We start from the raw sequence: 6,459 nt of genomic DNA, 5'->3' as shown, positions 1-6,459 counted from the left end.
CTGGGCTTTAGGGGCATCAATCCACGGACACGAACCACGGTCCATGACCTGACCTACGGACCGTAGGTCCGGCCGTGGGTCAACATTTGGCCGAATTTCTGGCTGAGTTCTGGGGGAGTTTGCTGACACGAACCACGGACCGTGGGTCCTCCTACGATCCGTGGATGGTGCCCGTGAGTTTCTGTGTCAATGATGCTTCCTTTTTTTCTTTGTGTTATCCCGAAAGAAAAAAAGTTTTCTTTCGGGAGTTTCTGTGTCAATGAGTTTTGTTAAACATGGTACTGAATTTGCCAATTACGCAAAACGTGTGGTTTCTGTGTCAATGTGTGTGATAAGATTAACAGTTTTTGTATGCATATTTAACTACCTGTTTAGTAACTAAGGATGGTATTTGACAGGAAGATACAATGAAAATATTTCCTGTTGGTTGTCTGGTTAGAGGCATTAACACTTGTGTTTTTTGGGATGGTGAGTTAGCAATTGCAAACTGGTTCTAACCAAATTGAATGTATTCACATTTTTATGTAGAGGTTTTGTTTCCTATTGCTATGTTACCACAATGTTGAAGATGGTGGCTTTACTTTATTATTACCAGTGGAGTTTGAGTGATATAGACCATGAATTGCAGGGAAAAATTCTTGGTTTTGGGGCTATTTTGCAAAGCACATGCAGATTCAAATGATGCTTCCTTTTTTTTCTTTGTATATGAGTCCGTAGACATATATATTGCTCAAAAGTCAACCCCAAAACTTCAAAGCACTAGAAGTCAGAAGAATGCAAAACTAGCAAAATCAAGCTTCAACCAAAACTTCAATCCACCCTATGGAATTCATTTGGAACCTCTCGGATACAAACTAAATATGCAGAATGATGATAAAAGACGTTTCGAACCTGTTGGAATCAAAATACCTGTTAGTGGTTGTTAGTGGTCGTTTTGACCAAATGTTGATCGAGGTTAAATCTAACTTTTTTCAAAATATTAGAATCCATCCAATGATCCAAATCACTCTCCAGACCTAATAGATTTGTCAAGATTCAAATCTGACCTTGCTAACCCAAAATGTTGACTTTGGTCAAACTTTCCAAAAACCTAACTTCCAAGAAAGAAAATCTTCTTCGAAACTCATCTGATCATCTTGGCGATTGTGTCACCGTTCTTGAGAAGTTGTAAAAGGCATAATGAAACTACGAGAAGGGTCAAAACTTGAAAACATAAACAACCACGAGGGTCATTACAATTCTCTTCTTTTCTCCTCGTTGAGTTGGTATGTTTCATGATCGATCTACTCAAATATGCCATTAACTTCATCCCCGATCTTTAGATTCTATCTATCAATAATGTGCAAAAGGAACTCCTTGATATATTTGGGGATCTTGCATTACTCTAACAATGGCCATATTAGTTGTTGTGTATTCATTGAAGTATTATGGTAGGATAAACCCATATAAACAGAGAACAATAAATAAGCTGCAACTATTGTTGCAGTTGATCACTCTTAAACTTGTAAAAAGTTGTACAAGTAGACACACGCGTCCTAGATATCAAAAGATGGATACAAAAGCGCAAAACACTTGGTAGCAGAGGAGACCACAGTCATATTGAGTATGAGCACTTTGGTTTCTGAAGAAAATGGCCATCACAGCAACGACGACAATTTTCGTGAGCATTGGTCTATTTTCAATAAGAAGGGCAGTCAGATAAGATTGTGTTGCTAGTTTTACCACCCTCATTTTCCTCTCTTTAATATACTGATCCAATGCCTCTTCATGATCAAAACAACTTCCGTTAATCGTCTTTGCCAAGTTTCTTCCAAGCACCACTGCATCTTCTATTCCTGATGAACCTCCCTGCCCAAGGAATGGACCCATTACATGCATTGCATCTCCAGCAACCGTTACTGTTTTTTCCCGAAAATTTCCAAACATTAAGTCCCATGGTGCGCGATATTTCAAGTGATCAAATGACAGATAATCCAAGTCACATTTTTCTATCATTTCTTGTACATCAGCTGGATGACCACTTACTACCTCAATGGCTCTTTGTTTGATAACTTGTGTATCTTGTGGAAACTTGGCATCTGAATGTGCAGAAAATCAATCAGACGATACAGAAAACAAGATAGATGGACACAAAACGGAGAGAAAATTCATTTGTGGGATTATCAAAATTGAAGTCACATTCTAACAAGAGGCATCAAATTAGATTACCATACATACCTATGCCCTGTTGAACAGCAACAAACCAATGTACCAACTTATCAGTGATCGGTAGTCTCCCAACTGCGGTTTGGCCAATTATGAGACGGACAAATTCGAGAGGAAATGAGTGACCATTGGGATAACTTGTTAAACCCCTGATTACATAAGTCTGAAATGTTTTTGCAGGCTTTAATCCAAGGAAACTTGCCACTATTGACCTCCATCCATCACACCCGATCAAAACCTGCAACGATCACTCAAACATAATGTAATCAACTTCTATTTTATTGAGCCACCCTTACCACCAATACATCAGAAATTTCCATTGTCAAGGGAATTCATAAAAGAGGACAGAGCAAATAGAGAAAGAATACCTTAGCACCAATACGCTTTCCATTAGAAAGTAGAAGACTCGGTAAGGAAGTGATAGGATCCATTTCTACAGACACAATATCGCATCCAAAACGTATAGTCTTTGGAGGCAAAGCATCAGCAAATGTTTCAACTATATCACTCCTCTTTAGACAACGAACCTCTCCCATATTCCTATATTTTAATAACACCGTATAGAATTACTGTTTACTTTATCTTCTTTCAAGTGTAGAAAAAAATGAAATTGACATCGATTTCGATTTGAATTTGACTTACTTTTATGGTGTGAAATTTTCATTGCCCTTGTCCATCCATTTAATTCGCAACCTGTTTGATATACTATAAAGTTAACAAGAGTACTAGAGTTGAAAAACTAGAGAATTAAAAGGCATAATACATAAAAATACCCTTTAACTTGACCTCATTTTACATTTATGTCCTTCAATTTTAAGTAGACACTTAAACTTGTATAAAGTTGAACTAACAAACACACGTGTCTTACATGACAATTTGTGTATTATGTCACATACAGGACTCATGTGTATGTTTGTTTAAGCTTATACACGTTTAAGTGTCTAGTTGTGTACATCCAAAGTTAGAGGATATAAATGTGAAATGAAGTCAAGTTAAAGGGCACATTTATGTGTTATCCCGAATTAAAATGATGTAAAGATTATATTACCCTTGAATAGGAAGAGCAGTAGTTCTTAGATGAGAAGCCACACCACGTTGATCAAGTGCCTTCCATCCATTAGGGAATACACCTATGGCTGCTCCTGCTGATCTGAATATTTCTGATTTCTCTAATACCACACTCTTTACCCCTTTCCTGCATTTGGTTTTATATATAAATTTCTACAAATTCTTTCTTCAATTATAAATTAAGTAGGCGTTTTGGACCTACGGTTTTATCTCGTAACTTAAAATTAGAGATTAAATGATCGTTTGGATATGCATGTGATGAAATTCCAAATTCTCTAAAAAAAAAAAAGGACTTATTTAGGAATTCCATGTCATGAATTCACATTTTTCAAATATAAAAATTGACCAACAAATTTATATTTTATTAAAAAACTACAATTTTAACATTTATTTCATCTGTAAACATAAACTATAGTTGATATTGTTACTCTTAGCAACCATTAAGCCATTTATATCAAGTATAACAACTACTCTCACCATCCAATAAATGTTGATATTACTCTTATTGAATTAAAGTTCGATGAATAAATATTGTATTTTTAGAATAATTTTATAATCGTTTGCTTATTTAATAAGATTGTATAAAGAATCGTGGTATTTTCACAACTTATGAGAGTTTTATGTTTATAAACAAAAAAATACAATTTAAAAATCCAAACAAAATTTTAACTTTATATCATAATTTCGAGGCGGAATAACCCGGGACACCCTTATACTTGGCTCCATTTGCAAGTTGGGACCTTATACTCATGACTTTATCAACTGAACCCTTAAACACAATGAAACACAATATTTTAAACTTTTTTCTCATTCTATCCTACGTGTGTGATTTCGTACAATCGTACACTTGTTTTACGTGTGTGATTTCGTACACTTGTTTTTCTCATTTTGAGTTGTTTTTTCATGTTCAACTAACATATATATACATTTCATGTTCATTAAAAAAAAAAAAAAAAATTACACATGGAATTTCACTTCATTTTAGGGACACATAAGATATTAAATGTTAAAAAAGAAAAAAAATACTTTTGCAGAAATATTAAACATTATGTTATATTTGCTCTCAAATTGAAAGCCAAATTCATACCAAATAGATGATGAAATTTGACTTGAATTTTAACCTACAAACACAAACCCAACAAATTCTCATCACAATTTTAAATAAATTTCATAAATTCACAAAATCCATTTAGTGTTCTTCAAGCTTCCTCAAACTGGTCAATGAAAATTTTTCAATACCGAAGTTTGGTTGGGTGATGGTATTAAGAAGGAGGGGGAGAGCTTTTATTATTTATTATAGCTTATTTCAGTTTTTTTTTAAAAATTAATATTTTTTTAATGTAAAATATTTTAAATTTGTTAGCTTTGACACATTTTTTCAACTCAGCAATATTAGTGCGGCATAAGTTTGATCAATGATCAAAAGTTAAAAATATTGTATTTTAGTGAGTTGAGGAATTTAATTGGCAAAATCATAAATATATAAAAATCAAAGTTTACAAATGGAATCAAGTACCAGAGTCACTTATGTCATTCCACCTTATTTCAAATCATGATTTCATCTCACGTAATCAAATAAATCTTAAATATTGAAATGATGAAGTTCGTCTAACACATTAGATTAAGATTCTGGTCTGAAAGGGAGTGAATTCACATCTCACTCCCAATATTTATATCTTAGTTAATTATAACTTGTCCATAGAAAGTAAAAAAGAGTAAGAAAATCAGAAGTAGAGAGAAAAGAACCTGTGCAAAGCAAGAGCTGTGGCAAGTCCACAAAGGCCTCCACCTACTATCACTATCTCCTGAATTTCATCACAACCACTTGGCTCCATCTTAATTATTTTACTCTTTTCTTTGTGACTGTTTGATAGGAAGTGATTTTAATAATTTAATTGATATTTATGTTTTTCAGTTTTTAATTTTTGAATGTGTATAAGTAGATATTTAAAATTGTCTAAAATAGAACAAGTAGAAATATATATCATATTCTTATACATGACATAATACACGTAAGACGTACGCTATCCAGAACACAAAATTATCAAGACTGTACTACTTTTTGTTTTCTTAAAGTATTGTGATATTCAATCTACTCAATTGCTTTAATTTTCTTTTCCTTTGGTTTAATTCATAATATATTTTTTAGAAATAATTTTATAAAGATACGATAAATAATTTTATTTGCATCAAATCTAGTCAAGTTTTTATTTATATAAAAAAAAAATACCCAAAACCAGCTATACAAGCAACACAATTTATTTTTTTAATTAGTCATACGTATACATTATGAATTGATATGTTGATATGATATAAATTTTTATTTGCAAATCGATTTCTTTTCAATTCAACCAGATTTTTTTGACATTTATGTCTATTCTTATCTTGAACTATAGTTTTTTTATATATATAAATGATTAATTGCTACAAACCAAGAAATCAAATTAAAATTTTCAAAAAAAATATCGATGTCCAACCTAAAAACTAAAGAACTAAAATTAATTAATTCAATCTGTTTTTTTCGATATTTATGTAGATTCCTATCCTGAACTATAGTATAGATGTTTGTGTGGTCTATTCATTTCCTCCATAATTTTATGTATCCGATGCATTAATGCATGCTTATTTTTAAGGATGATTTGAGGAAAACATCCAATTATAGGCCATGATTTTGGACCTGGAGGTAATGATTCCCCTTGTGATTGCTAACTCTTTATGTCTTACACTATTTATAGGTGCTGCATGAACATGCAACTAAGGTAGGCTCAACAAAGAGGTATGGTAAATAGTTTAATAGAGTACTTCTTTTATTTCAATTTATGTGAAAATTTTGCATTATCTCAAAATTATCTTTAAAAAATTACTTTTTACCAAATATTTGATAGAATCATTAAATATTTGTCAAATAAAAAAAATGACAACCGAATGAAAGCAATTGTACATTTTGTAAGCACGTGGGAATATAGAAATGTAGGGGCCATTTATGGTATGCTAAAGTTATCACAAGAGTTCTTTATCTTCGGATAAAAATGTAAAATTATTTTATGTTATATTTATTTGAAAGTATTAAATAAATTTTGAATTATTCTATAATTTATATAATAGTAATAAAATTAGTTATTTTATAGACATGGTGAATCAATTTATTTTTAAATAATTTATTCTAAGATAATTGATTTTGAGATA

At 31.8% G+C, this 6,459-nt stretch overlaps 1 pseudogene across 1 annotated transcript; it reads right to left on the bottom strand.

The window, feature by feature from the left end:
• Positions 1–1,391: 1,391 nt before the first annotated feature.
• Positions 1,392–5,150, bottom strand: LOC125854330 (monooxygenase 1-like; annotated as a pseudogene). Its single transcript, XR_007445398.1, has 6 exons — positions 5,020–5,150; positions 3,254–3,400; positions 2,848–2,898; positions 2,574–2,745; positions 2,218–2,443; positions 1,392–2,078 (listed from the first exon to the last, which is right to left on the bottom strand). The product of XR_007445398.1 is annotated as a monooxygenase 1-like (transcript).
• Between the last annotated feature and the right edge of the window lie 1,309 nt (positions 5,151–6,459).

Source organism: Solanum stenotomum, chromosome 2, assembly GCF_019186545.1.
Source record: "Solanum stenotomum isolate F172 chromosome 2, ASM1918654v1, whole genome shotgun sequence".
In the NCBI taxonomy this organism is placed as follows: Eukaryota; Viridiplantae; Streptophyta; class Magnoliopsida; order Solanales; family Solanaceae; genus Solanum; species Solanum stenotomum.
Note: the sequence above shows the minus strand (reverse complement) of the source record. Positions and strands in the feature narration are given on the sequence as shown.